Source organism: Odocoileus virginianus, chromosome 4 (assembly GCF_023699985.2).
Source record: "Odocoileus virginianus isolate 20LAN1187 ecotype Illinois chromosome 4, Ovbor_1.2, whole genome shotgun sequence".
NCBI classification, from domain to species: domain Eukaryota; kingdom Metazoa; phylum Chordata; class Mammalia; order Artiodactyla; family Cervidae; genus Odocoileus; species Odocoileus virginianus.
The window spans coordinates 10,796,359-10,811,352 of record NC_069677.1 but is presented as its reverse complement, the minus strand read 5'-3'; the positions used below and the strand labels follow the sequence as shown (position 1 = coordinate 10,811,352).

The 14,994-nt window shown below is 43.7% G+C and overlaps 1 protein-coding gene across 2 annotated transcripts in view; it reads left to right on the top strand.

The window, feature by feature from the left end:
• The window catches only part of MYLK (myosin light chain kinase), a 282,381-nt gene that overhangs the window by 54,504 nt on the left and 212,883 nt on the right, over window positions 1-14,994 (top strand). Inside the window, exon 1 of one of the 2 annotated variants that reach the window (XM_070466096.1) lies at window positions 5,923-6,060. The exons of the other annotated variant lie outside the window; for it this stretch is intronic. The gene's annotated coding sequence lies outside the window, so the exon portion shown is untranslated. Of the gene's footprint in view, window positions 1-5,922; window positions 6,061-14,994 lie in introns of those variants that run through there. 2 annotated transcript variants of the gene reach the window in all.

The following is a 14,994-nucleotide window of genomic DNA, read 5'->3' as shown; positions in this document are numbered from 1 at the left end:
TGAAAACTGACTCTAAGCGTTCTTAGCTAGTCCATGTCTTTATCCTTTCATGTGTTTTGCTAGTTCCTGTAGATAAAATGTGACTTACAGCTATTAGTCTTACAGCAAAAACTTCCAAGAGCTCTCATGGCTTTGAGTTCTCCCTAGTATTCAAGCTCCCCTCTGCTGTGACCCACCAGCTGCTGATCTTATATGGTGGTGTTACTCATCAACTTTAATGACCTCAGAGTTTCCATATTGCCTCCTTCTGTTATAAAACAACTTATAAATAGGGCCCTAGTAGGCTCTCCAAATGGAGAATTTTAGTGCAATTTCTCTGTAGGGGGTTCACTGCGAAACTCACAGGAATCATATAATGGCCTAACAGATGCTCCTTCTCTTTAGGGAAGGCACACATGTCCCTGAGGTGTTATATGTTTTTAGACACTTGGAAGTCTTCTAGGTGGCTCTTGATATGTTTAATATGGAATAATCACCAAAATATATTAAGTGAAAAAATCAACATACAAAACAGATTGTGTAACATGCTATCATTTTTTTTAAGAAAGAAAGTGGGGGGAAAGCGTATATGTGTGTATTTTTATACATGTCCCTAGAAGACACTGATGTCATGGCTGGCTCTGAGGGAAGGAAGTTGGAGCTGAGTACCTAGGAACAGGGGAGGGTGAAAGACCTTTTATTGCATACCCTTTGAGTCTTTTGAATTTTGAATCATATAAATGTATTGGCTATTCAAAGAGAAGCACAAGTTTGATTAAAAGCAATATCCTTCTACCCAGAAATAAACCCACAAACCTGTGGTCAATTTATCTAAAACATGGGAGGCAAGAATGCACACTGGAGAAATGAGAGTCTCTTTAGTAAGTGGTGCTGGGGAAACAGAACAGCTACATGTGAAAGAATAAGGTTAGAACATTTCCTCCCACCATATACAAAAATAAACTCAAAATGAATTAAAGAACTAAATATAAGACATGAAAACATAAAGGAGAGGAGAATGTAGACAGAATACTCTGACACAAATTGTCGCTGTATTTTGGCAGGAAATCTAGCTCCTAATTCAAAAGAAATAAAAGCAAAAATAAATAAAAGGGACCTAATTAAATTTAAAAGCTTTTGCATAGCAAAGGAAATCATCAACAAAACAAAAAGGTGATCTACTGAATGGAAAAAATGTTTGCAAATAATGCAACCAACAAGGGGTTAACTTCTAAAATATATAAACATCTCATACAACTTAATATTTAAAAAAAAAATCCAAACAAGAAATGGGCAGAAGATTTGAATAGACATTTTTCCAAAGAAGACATATTGATGACTAACAGGCACATGAAAAGATGCTCAACATTGCTGTTTATTAGAGAAATACAAGTAAAAACAGCAATGAAATACCACCTCACACATGTTGAGTTGGCTATTATCAAAAAATTTATAAATAACAAATGTTGCTGAAGATGTAGAGAAAAGGCAACCCTCATACCTTGTGGGTGAGAATGTAAATTGGTGCAGCCACTATGGAAAACAGTACAGAAGTTCCTCAAAAAACTAAAAATAGAACTATCATGTGATCCAGCAATTCCACTCCTGGGTATATATCTGGAAAAATATAGTTTGAAAAGACACATGCACCCCAGTATTCATATCAGCACTATTTACAATAGCTAAGATATGGAAGCAACTCAAGTGTCCATCAACAGATGAATGGATAAAGAAGGTGTGTAGATACATACAGTGGAATATTACTCTGCCGTAAATAATGAAATTCTGCCATTTGCAATGACATGGATGGACCTAGAGAGTATTATGCTGGTGAAGTCAGACAGAAAAAGACAAATACTGTACATCATCACTTATATGTAAAATATAAAAAGTGAAATAAATATGTATAGCAAAACAGAAACAGGCTTACCAGTATAGAAAACAACCTAGTGGAAACCAATGTGGAGAGGAAGAGGGTGGGGCAAGAGATAGGTAGGGCATTAAGAAATATAAACTGCTATGTATAAAATAGATGAACAACAAGGATATATTGTACAGCACAGGGAATTATAACCATTATTTTTATAATACCTTAACATGGAGTATAATCTATAGAAATACTAAATAACTATGCTGTATACCTAAAACTAATATAATGTTGTCAATCAACTATTCTTCAGTTTAAAAAAAAAAATCCTTCTAGGATGGCTAATCTGACTTGAGACTTAAATTGACCCTTGGTAATTCGCTCTTTACTCTCATTTCTCATCACTTACGTCTTCCTTCTTAGACCCTCCACCTTGGGTAATTGGCCTGCAACAGATATGTTGCAACATCCCCCTCCCTCTCAGAGTCTAATAGAGAATCTGCACAGGGGTGAGACAGCATTTCTAAAATATCTCTGGTGACCAATTGCCATGGTTAGCCCTAAACCTTCTAGATTGGTGGTTCTCAAACTTGAGCCTGATTCAGACTCACCTGGAGGGTTTGTTAAAACACACCTGGTTGGACCCACTTTTAGAGTTTCTTGTCTTCAGTAGGTAGTAGTGTCAACAAGTTCCCAGGTGATGCTAGTTGGGGACCACGCTTTGAAAATCAGTGCTCTCGACTAGATTCTCCTGTGATGTGTTGATGTGCAGTTTTGGTGTCCCAATTGTATCCTCGCTTAGCCATATGAAAAAATGAAAAGCAGGAGAGGTCTGTCCCTTTCCACAGGCATCCTTATAACTCCCCATCTTGCAGCTGTCTTCCCAGTTAACAATATTCATCTGGCTCCCACCCCCTCATAGGATGGTCTTAGTATCACCACCAGCAAGACTGACACATCAAAAGCCTGCATGCACCGTCATCTGTAGTCCCAGAGCAGACATTGTCATCTTTGCTGTCAGCTCTCTGAAGATTTCACTGGTATTTAAGGCATTAGAAGAGTCGTGCTAATTACTGATTCCTCTTCCAGTGTTTCTCAACGGGGCACCATTAGCATTTTAGATGAGATAATTCTTTATCATGACTATTCTGTTTAATGCAGGATATTAGCATCCTTGCCTGCCCTCCCCAACCCCCCATCATTATAGCAGTTAATAATCCCACCACATTTCCTAGTGCTCCTCCACCTCAAACCTTCTTCTTCCCTTCTTCCCTGAAGAATACATGGTGAGGTGCCCTGAGAACCACTGTGTCTTTTTTTTTTTAATTTGTCATTGCTGTGTTGCTTGCACACAGAGATAATGCAGAGGGACAGAGAGGCCTGGCATGCTGCAGTCCATGGGGCTGCAGAGTCAGACATGATTAGGCGACTGAACAACAACAATAACAATGTCATTGACACTTTTTTTTTTAAACTTTTTATTTTGTATTGAGGTATAGCCAGTTAACAATGTTGTAATAGATTCAGGTGAATAGTGAAGTGACCCAGCCATACTTATACATATATCCATTGTCCTCTAAACTCCCCTCTGGTCCAGGCTGCCATATAACTGAGCAAAGTTCCATGTGCTAAACAGTAGGTCCTTATGTATGTGTCCATTGCAAACCCCCTAACTATTCCTTCTCTACCCCCTGCTATCTGCCCTGGGCAACCATAAGTTTGGAGAACTACTGTGTCTTGTATTCAGCTTCCAGACCCTTGCCCAAACCATGTTGCTTTAGCTCCCTGCAAAAATCTCAAGCCATGTTTTAATATTTCCTTGCTTTCATAAGCGTTGATATTTAAAAGGGGCCAAATAGTGAGTGTTTCTTTCTGAAAAGCCTATGGGTAGGGAACTTCCCTGGTAGTCCAGTGGCTAAAACTCCGAGCTTTCAACAGGAGGCCCAGGTTCGATCCCTAGTCAAGGAACTAGATCCTGCATGCTGCAACTAAGACCCAGCGTGCATGTGTGCAAATTCATCTCAGTCATGTCCAACTTTGTGCAACCCTATGGACTGTAGCCTATCAGGCTCCTTGCCAAATAAATGAACATTTTTTTTACAAGTCTATGGGTAGAATTGTCCCCTCTCTGCAGAGACTAGCACTGGAAGGTCCAGTTTCTTGATGAAGTGCCTTTGCATCCTCATAGCAAGAATTATGTGACCCATTCTATTTCCCTTTTTTACTGTGAGTGTCATGAAACTCAGGGATAGATGTAATGCTTGACAATTTTGCATAATCCACTTAGAAAACCATTTTGCATGTATTATCAGCTTTTACACAGTTTCACTTTTTAAATATTCAGTTTAATTTTATATTTTCTTGTGAGTGACTCTGGGTCCTTTCAGAAACAATCCTTGGTAAGGTTGAGTTGTGAAAGGATTGTAGCTAGGAGTAGCCTAATCCGCTGGACGGAAGAATGAGCATAGAATGGGCTCCTCTGGGCACAGGGTAGGATGATGTGGTCTGAGGCACAGGAGGAGGAGCAGGTGAGGAGGTGCCTCCTGCTGGCAGCCAGTGGAGGAGTGGCTGGTGAGGATGAGGTGTCAGGTGTGCTCTGGCTGGAGATGGAGTCAAGATCAAGTGGCAGGTGCCTGAGCCCTTTACCAAGGGTGGAGAATCCTTGAGGAGAGGGGCAGCAGATGGACCCAGCTTGCTCGGTTGAGGGAAGTTCTGCTGGGACTGACTGGCTTAGGCCATAAGAGACGCAGAAACTATTACTTATAGAAATGTTGTCCTGCTTCAGCTCCCACCTGGTCCTGAGGGCCACACAGATTACCAGGAGCAAGTGGGTTCAGATGGGACCAGCACTCTTGGCATCAGCTTTCTGCTGAAGCTGCCTGTGCAGGTGGGAAAGAAGGTTTAGCCACAGGACTGTAACAATGTGTAACCCTCCACCACTCCTAGGAGGGTCCAGTCACTCCCATTTCCACTTCAAAGTACACCCAAAGTCGAGGGTGGGGCACCACCCTAGACTGAATGTCCACCCTCTAGATCTCCTGTGTGATGAAGGGGTGTATAAGGACTTTTCCACCTGAAAGTACTTTCTCTGCTTAAATTCCACCATGAGTATTTGATTTCCTTTGAGTTTACAAAGACTGCTACTAATAGGGCTTCCAGGTGGCACTAGTGGTAAAGAACCTGTCTGCCACTGCGGGAGATTTAGTAGACGCAGGTTTGATCCCTAGGTTGGGAAGATCCTCTGGAATTGGAAATGGCAACCACCTACTCTTGCCTGGAGAATCCCATGAACAGAGGAGCCTGGCAGGCTACAGTCCATAGGGTTGCACAAGTGTCGGACACTAATGCAGCGACCTGGCACAGCTTTACTGATGCACATTCTAGAAGAGCAGCACATGAAGCACTCAGAGATCAGTCATTTGTTCTTGTGATACAATGGATTTACTGCATGTTCTAGGTATTTGTTTCTCTCTTAAGGAATATATGAAGTTTGCTGCTGGTGGGAAACAGGTTTCTAAAATGGGGAGAAGGGGTAAATTTCAGCCTGGGTCAGGCTGAGGGGTGGGCCATGGGGGCTGCCTGCCTGTGGCTTCTGGAGGGCATGGATGTGGACTGGGTCCTAGGACTGTCGGGGGTTGGAGACTCACTCGTTCCAGAGGACAGTCTTCTCCCAGTTGTGGGTACTTTCTCCCTGTCCTGTCAGTAACTCTTCCCCTGCTCATGTCCCTGCAGAGGCCCCAACAGCCTCCCGAGAGGCCTCCCAGGTAGCCTTCCTCCCCACGCCTGGCACAGCCTCTCCCAGACCCTGCAACCGCATGGAGCTCCATCCTCCCTGGCGTTCCAGCATCTGTCCTCTGTGGAGGAAGAAAGCACCTCGTTCTGGTTCTCCTTGTAACTATTGTTCCTGAACTCTAAACCCATAACCCCCACACACAGTCATAAAAGCAACTATTGTTGTCCTTGGGATGTTTCCAGCAGCCACTCTGCTGATGGGCTCCTCCCAGCCGGCCGCTCCCTCTCCCTTTGGTGTGTCTGTCCCTGACTCGGCTTTTCCTGTGCTCCTTTCTGCCAGGCACTGCCCAGGAGGCTGCCAAATCGGCTGCCCCTGCTAGAGTTCAGAACTCTTCAGGGCTCCCCAGCGAGGCAGCCCTCCAGGACTTCTTCCCTTGTCCTTCCAGCCCAGTTGCCACAACAAACAGCAGAGCCGCCTGTTGGTGAGTGTGCAGTTTATGCTGTTGACTCCTCCCCCTCAGCCCACCCTGAGGAGCTGCCGAGAGGGGAACTATGTGCCTTCCTGGGCAGCCAGGAGGGACCACTGCCCCCAAGGTGAGATGACACCTGGCCAGGTGCCCAGGCAGGTGGTGGGCGAGGGGGAAGTCAGGGTGCTTTAGCACTATCTATTGACCATAGCTTAGCTGGTCAGAATTCTAGAACTGGTCAGGTTGGTGGGAGCCATTGATGGAGCAAGCTAGGAATCAAGATTGATTAAATGCCCTGGGTGCCCTGACCTCTACTCTGCTCTTCATGCTTCCAAACTGTGGTGCTCCATCTTCCAAACTGCCCCAGACTTCCTCCTCCACTGCTCCAGGAAGCTGCTGTGATGAGCTCCCCATTCGGTTTTGATTTCCCCTTTGACTCTGAGTTCCTTGGCAGGCTGTGCTTGTTGGGGTTGGAGCGCAGGTAGAATTCTGTGTTAATGTGGACCCAGGTATTCTAGGTCCTGACCAAGGGCACCCATGACCGTGCTGCACAGGCGTGGTCATCTCCAGTCTGCTCAGTGAGAAGTCCTGTGTGAGGGCAACAGGGTGAGTGTTTAGATGGTGCCTTCTTTGGACACCTGTACAATGGTGAATAATTCAAATAATATTCCGAAATATATTTCTCAGTAATATTTCAAACATGTAGGTGATCTTTGGGGATTTCCCCTGTGTGATTTGAGAGGTGGATGGGTTCATTGCTTTCTGCAGCCAGTGAGGGAGATGGGTTTTCCATTTCCACCATGCTGACCGTCAGGCTTACAAGTACTTCAGGGGTCCTCAGCCAGTGTCGGCCTGGGACCATCCATTTGCTCTCTGTGCAAAGGAGGCTGATGGAGCCTTTAACCAATTATGGTGAAGCAAAGAGTGTGAGAAGGAAGAGGAGGAAAAAGAGGAATTAGTGAAAGGAAGCGTGGCCTGTGATTTTATAGCACTGATTGTTTCCCCCACCCCCATGATTCTAAAGCTGCTTTGAACTATGGCCCCATCACTGAAGTGAGAGAATAGCCTCTTAGAATACTTGGAAAGACCAAAAAAAAAAAAAAAAAAAACTATGTAGGTGCTGGTCTTTTGTTAATAAAACAAATCTCAAAACTTTAAAGGAATTTTTTAAAAAATGACGATGAGGTTGGACTCTAAATTGGCTGATAAAAAAAAAGTAGTGGTGTCCTATCACTGCCTGAAGGAAAATACGGAACCTGCAGGTGAGAGGGGAGGCCTTATAGGATTCAGGGGGGGCTGGATCAAAGAGAATACTCTGTATGTCTGAGCATGGCTCTCTTGGCAGGGAAAGCCTTAAAGCCATGACTTTGTGAAGTCGCAGAGGCAGAAGATCAAAGGAGGGAGAAATTAATGCAAGTCCTTTTATTTAAAGGCAGGCTTGCCTCAGCTAAAATAGGGCTGAAGGTAGAGCCACGGGGGCTGAGGAGTGGGCTGTGCACGAAGTCTTTTCTGTGAAGTTATCAGCTTTCTGCTCCAGACAGGGAAGTTCGCAATGACGGAAAGAGGACAAACTTCTGTAGAACACCCACACCTAGAGTGGAAGGGACTGCAGAAACCATCCAGTATTCTCTTCCCTCCTTGATGAGGAAGGACCTCACAAATACAGCTGTGAACCTGGTCAGTGCCGGGCACCCAGAACTTGGTGCTCTCCTCCTGGGTCCCTTAAAGTCTGAGACACTGGGCCCCTCACAGATGATGCACTGACCTTTAGCAAACATTTCCTGATAGACTTCTTAAAAGGGGGAATAATCTTTTTTTTTTTAATTGAAGTATAGTTGATTTACAAAGCTGTGTTAGTTACAGGTGTAGAGGAAAGTCATTCAGTTTTGTGTTTATATATACATTATGTATGTATGTGTATTCTTTTTCTGATTCTTTCCCATTATAGGTTATTACAAGATATTGACTGTAGTTCCCTGTTCTATACAGTAGGCCCTTGTTGTTTATTTTGTATATAATAGTATATATCTTTTAATCACAAGCTCCTAAGTTATCCCCCCTTCCTCTTTTGTAACCCAAAGTTTATATGAGTTTGTTTCTGAAAGTCCATTTGTATCGTTTTTCACATTCTACGTATAAGTGATGTCATATGGTATTTGTCTTTCTCCGTCCAACTCTGTTCACTTTCTCTAGATTCATCCATGTTCTGGAAATGACACTATTTCATTCATTCTTTTTTAAATTTTTAAATATTTATTTATTTATTTGGCTGTGCCAGGTCTTAGTTACAGCACACAGGATCTTCACTTCGTTGCAACGTGCAGGATCTCTTTTTAGTTGTGGCATGTAGCATCTAGTTCCCTGACCAGGGATCAAACCCAGGCCCCCTGCACTGGGAGCCCAGAGTCTTAGCCACTGGACCACCAGGGAAGTCCCTATTTCATTCTTTCATATGGCTGAGTAATATTCCATTGACTGGGTTCCACTGATCTGTACCTGTGGGGATAACCAGATGTGAAGGTCTGACCATCTCTGACTGAGGACAGTGTCTGTTGTGGAACAGCCTCAAAACCCCCAAGGGTTGGGCACACTAGGAGATAATCTGTGTAGGGAGAGAGATGCTGGGATCTGGGATAAGATTTGGATCCTGTCCTATTTCTTACATGGAAATAGTAGAAACAGAGGCCCTGTGGGATCATAGGAGAGCTTAGAAGCAGTTTCTGGGTGGGGCACTGTGAAAGCTTTGAAGAGATGGGCGGCCACACTGAGGAGGCAGGACCAGAAGTTGAGAGCCTTCTACAACACAAGGGAGACTCTGGGTATGGGATGAGAGTTTAAAGTGGTAACAAGACTACAAGCCATAGGACCCATCCCATGGAGTTATCCTGGGAACATATTAATAATTACTAAACTTTTCTGGGTGATCCCTGATCACGGGGCCTGATAAAGCCCATGCTGACTGCTGAAACGCTGTTAAGATAAAAGCTGCTTTTATTCATTTGATGTCCATTAAGCCATCACAGATTAATTACTTTTTCAAAATAAAGAAAACTATGCCACAGTTCTTCAAGTAACTTATGACCAGATGTTGAGGTCTTGGTCATATACTTAAAAATATTGTAAGAAATCTTCAGACAGTAAAATCTAAAAATAAAACTCCCCAAATTAAAAAAGATGAATAAGAGAAAAGCATTGCTGTTCAAGAGATTTATTGGCTTCCTTATTTTTTTTATATTTGAAAAGAATCATGGTATAATTTAATGCCAGATGCTGAGACCTAGATATACCCAGTTTTGTGGCAGAGAGGGAGGGTGCATATAAGATGCAAGAAAGTATCCAAGAGAGAAAATGATGAAAATTACTGGTCACTTATCTGCTTGGGGGTTTACAGTGTTACCAGTTTTAGGCCAGATTTCCCAGCAGCCCGTGGGTGTTCTTATCTCTTCTTTCTAACCACACCAGTTGGCGTCCTGCTGACCTTCAGCTGTGTCACATCCCACAGGTTACACATCCCCACCTTTTAGAGGCAGAGGGGAGTTAGCGTGAGAGGCCCACTCAGTGCTCTCAGTAAAGGGGGAGGGGAGATCGGAGAGCATCCTAGGATGATGGTAGGACTTGCTGTGTTCTTGACCACAGATTGAATGAAGGTAGAAGTTTGTCAGGAATTTTATACAGTTCAAACTGGTGTCTGGTGCTACGGATGAGAATCGAGGTTTAGAAGGAGGGTCTGTCTGCACTGGTGGGAGAAGTGAGTGGAGCGGGAGGTGCGACCTTGGCCTGCATTTCAGACGATGGCACTTGCAAAGGGGACCTTCAAGTTCGAAAGAAGCTTTAGAAGGACCTCAGTGAATGGAACTTTTGATTAAAATCAGGAAGATGAAAATCAAAATGAACAAAAAGGAAATAAATAAAAATTCTTCACTTAGAGTTCTTTTCAAAATCAGCTAAGTATGGACAGACTATGATAGGGTTGATGACAGTTTAAGATCTTTACTGCAGGGTCAGCGGGGGAGACATTTTGTCATTGTCTCTTCTCTAGGTTGTAGTCAGTAACCGTGGAGGGTCTGAGATTTCACCAACTGGCAAGCTAGTTAATTAGCTGCCAAGGTTTCATGAACACTGGCAAAAGGCGAGCTCTGTGAGTTAGGGACAGCACTTTATGATTCACAGCAGTGACAGTGACCAAAGTACCAGCATTTCCTCTCACTAGTTCTTTGAGTTTCAGTCTCCATAGGCTGACACCTGAACACATAATGGAGAGAAATTCTGAGCTTAGGGAACTAAAATCTTTTATAATGCACCATAACAGTTGATCTGCAAAGAGTTCGACAGGAGTTGGCAACTGAACAACAACAAAGCCTGTCTGTGCTTTGCTCCAAAGGAAGACGTTCTCTCTTCCAAGGTTATTTATGATACAAATATCCTTGAAAAAAGAAGTCTGGAGCGAAGATAGTCAGTTCCTGTGCCTGCAGGATATGCGGAATGTGAGATGCCCACGGAGACTGACTCTTAGATGCTGCATCTATACACAGGGGAAGGAAGCTAGTGTGTATGCGCTGCTTGTTGTGCACCAGGTGCTGACCAGGAGCCTTCTCACGCCTTATATCGTCAAAGCCCAGAGGTGGTACTGTTGTTTTATGAGTAAGAAAGCTGGCAAGTAATGGAGTATCAGCTGCAGGATTTTTTTTTTTCTAATTTATTTATTTTGAATTGGAGGAAAATTGCTTTACAATGTTGTATCGGTTTCTGCCATATAGCAACATGAATCAGCCATAGGTATACATATGTTCCCTCCCTCTTGAACCTCTGCACTCCCCACCTCCCACCCCATCCCACCCCTCTAGGTTGTCATGGAGCACCAGGTTGAGCTCCTTGTGTTATACAACAACTTCCCATTAGCTATCTGTATTACATATACTAATGCATACATTTCAATGCTACTGTCTTAATCCGTCCTATCCTCTCCTGCCCCTGCTGCATCCATAAATCTATTCTCTATGTCTGAGTCTGTATTGCTGCCCTGTAAATAGGTCCATCAGTACCATTTTTCTAGATTCTATGTTAAAATGGATTAATTATGATATTTAATATTCATTAATATATGATATTTGTTTTTCTCTGACTTGCTTCAATCATCTGAAGGATTTATATATACATTGCAGACATTAAAAAAAAAATACTTATTTTGGTTGCACCAGATCTTAGTTGCATCAAACCTTAGCTCTTCAGTTCAGTTCAGTTCAGTCGCTCAGTCATGTCCAACTCTTTGCAACCCCATGAATCGCAGCACGCCAGGCCTCCCTGTCCATCACCAACTCCCAGAGTTTGCTCAAACTCATGCCCATCGAGTTGGTGATGCCATCCAGCCATCTCATCTTCTGTCGTCCCCTTCTCCTCCTGTCCCCAACCCCTCCCAGCATCAGGGTCTTTTCCAAAGAGTCAACTCTTCTCATGAGGTGGCCAAAGTATTGGAGGTTCAGCTTCAGCATCAGCCCTTCCAATGAACACCCAGGACTGATCTCCTTTAGGATGGACTGGTTGATCTCCTTGCAGTCCAAGGGACTCTCAAGAGTCTTTTCCAACACCACAGTTCCAAAGCATCAATTTTTCAGTGCTCAGCTTTCTTCACAGTTCAACTCTCATATCCATACATGACCACTGGAAAAACCATAGCCTTGACCAGACAGACCTTTGTTGGCAAAGTAATGTCTCTGCTTTTTAATATGCTATCTAGTCATATATGCTGGTCATAACTTTCCTTCCAAGGAGTAAGTGTCTTTTAATTTCATGGCTGCAATCACCATCTGCAGTGATTTTGGAGCCCCCCCAAAATAAAGTCTGACACTGTTTCCACTGTTTCCCCATCTATTTCCCATGAGATGATGGGACCAGATGCCATGATCTTAGTTTTCTGAATGGTGAGCTTTAAGCCAACTTTTTCACTCTCCTCTTTCACTTTCATCAAGAGGCTCTTTAGTTCCTCTTCACTTTCTGCCATAAGGGTGGTGTCATCTGCATATCTGAGGTTATTGATATTTCTCCTGGCCATCTTGATTCCAGCTTGTGCTTCTTCCAGCCCAGCATTTCTCAGAGTACTTATGTACTCTGCATATAAGTTAAATAAGCAGGATGACAATATACAGCCTTGACATACTCCTTTTCCTATTTGGAACCAGTCTGTTGTTCCATGTCCAGTTCTAACTATTGCTTCGTGACCTGCATACAGGTTTCTCAAGAGGCAGGTCAGGTGGTCTGGTATTCCCATCTCCATCAGAATTTTCCACAGTTTATTGTGATCCACACAGTCGAAGGCTTTGGCGTAGTCAATAAAGCAGAAATAGATGTTTTTCTGGAACTCTCTTGCTTTTTAGATGATCCAGTGGATATTGGCAATTTGATCTCTGATTCCTCTGCCTTCTCTAAAACCAGCTTGAACATCTGGAAGTTCTTGGTTCATGTATTGCTGAAGCCTGGCTTGGAGAATTTTGAGCATTACTTTACTAGCGTGTGAGATGAGTGCAATTGTGTGGCAGTTTGAGCATTCTTTGGGATTGCCTTTCTTAGGGATTGGAATGAAAGCTGACCTTTTCCAGCCCTGTGGCCACGGCTGAGTTTTCCAAATTTGCTGGCATATTTGAGTGCAGCACTTTCACAGCATCATCTTTCAGGATTTGAAATAGCTCGACTGGAATTCCATCACATCCACTAGCTTTGTTTGTAGTGATGCTTTCTAAGGCCCACTTGGCTTCACATTCCAGGATGCCTGGCTCTAGGTGAGTGATCACACCATTGTGATTATCTGGATCACGAAGATCTTTTTTGTACAGTTCTTCTGTGTATTCTTGCCACCTCTTCTTAATATCTTCTGCTTCTGTTAGGTCCATACCATTTCTGTCCTTTATTGAGCCCATCTTTGCATGAAATGTTCCCTTGGTATCTCTAATTTTCTTGAAGAGATCTCCAATCTTTCCCATTCTGTTGTTTTCCTCTATTTCTTTGCATTGATCGCTGAGGAAGGCTTTCTTAATCTCTCCTGGTTAGTTGTGGTGAATCTTAGTGGGATCTTAGATATTCATTGCAGCATGTGGGATTTTTAGCTGTGGCATGCAAACTCTTAGTTGGGGCATGTGGGATCTAGTTCCCTGACCAGGAATCAAACCTGAGCCCCTTGCATTGGTGCAGAGTCTTAACCAGTGGACCACCTGAGAAGTCCTTGCATACTTCTTAGAAGCTAAGCATGGTGCTAAGAAATAGCCGAGACTTTATTAGCTGCTTCTCAGCTGCCTTGCCAGGCACAGTTACAAGTTCTCCATGAATTGACTTATGCATTTCTCGTAACTAACATTATCAAGTGCTGCCGAGGAAGCTGTGAAGGAAATTGAGGCATGGGGAATAATGGGACCAAGATTCAAATCTGTGGTTTATCCACTGTGCTCTTGTTTTCTTTCTTTGGTCCTCAGAGTCACACCAAGGGGGTCCTAGTGAAACTAACATGAGCCCAGAGGATGTGGGAGGGTTTGGAAACAATGGCAATTAGGGAGAGTTGAAGGAGTCGAGTATATTTTGTCTGTAGAAGGATAAAGGATAAATTATTGTCTTCAGATATCTGTAGGTGTGTCTTGTACAAAGGTAGAGTTTATCTGACTCCAGGGAACAGAATTGGGTTCAGTTAGGGGAAGCCATATCTTGGCTCAGCAGATTCTACTATACACAGTGACCAGAACTGCCTGCCCTGCCACCCTTTCCTATCCCCTCTCTGAGAATTTTCCCCTGTCAGACATGCCCAGGGAAGGTTCCTGCGTGAGTGGGGTGGGGGAGTCCTAACTTTGGGGAACCCCAGCCTGCCCTAAAGGGGCTGAAGGAGCTAGTCCCAGCTGCATCCTTAGTCTTGTAGCTCCTGGCATTCTTATGAAGGGACTCACCTGGATCTTGACTAAGTCCTCCCTCCATCCCTAGTGGGTTTGGTTGCATTCATGTAATCATCAGCCTCACATCTTGGCCAGGTCCTGGCATTTGTCTGCAAACATACAGTCCCACCATTGCCCAGTTTGAGACAGAACAGGGTTCTTCTACTGGATGGGAGGGTGACTTAGAAGATCTCCCTGGTCTCTTAACTGTGTGGTTTTGTGATTTACTCTTTCCTTGTCAAGTAGCCCACACTTTAAAAACCAAGTGGGATCAGTGGGTTGGATCCAGCACTGCTCTGTTAGGACCCAGCTCTGGACCTATGATCATACCCCTGGTCTTGGGCAGCTCCAGTCCTGAGTGGGGTGGGTCTGGTCCAGGAGCAGGTCTGGTCCAGCTGCAGGTCCAGGAGGAATTTGGAAAAACAGTGGAAAACAGGCAACTGGTTTAATGGCATCTGCTCCACTCAGCCAGAAATGTCTTCCATCAGAAGCTGCAGACACTGTAAATGTGGTCTCAATTAGCTTGTGCATATCTTTGCAATAATTAATTCTCATCAAAGGGTTTTAGAGAGTGATGTTTAGCCCAGTGTAAAGGGCATGATCGGGATCTGATCTCTGATCCTGAAATAATGTCTCTACTCTCCCAGATGTCAGGAGGAACTAAAAATATACTTAAAGCTCTGAGGAATTCTTGGTTTACTGGACCCATCTCCTTTTTCTATCAATCTCCCTCCAGAAAGCAAGAGAGCAAAGAAATGAGCCCCAAAGCCTTAATTATCCAGTCTGCTGACATTATTTTATCTGCACCGCTGATATTAAATTTTACAGCATTGCATTTCAGTCACAGAGCTAAGAGCCACTTCTGTAAGCATGGGCCTCTGTCCTGCTGCTTGTTGTGGCTAGTGTTCTGTTTTTACCCCATCCCACCCTCCTTTAGACTTCTTAAATTCCAAAGCTCTCTATGGCACCGGAAATTATCTGTCTGTGGAATGTCCATACTTTAGGAAAGTCCCTGAACTTGTATGTTTATCCCCTAGTTCCA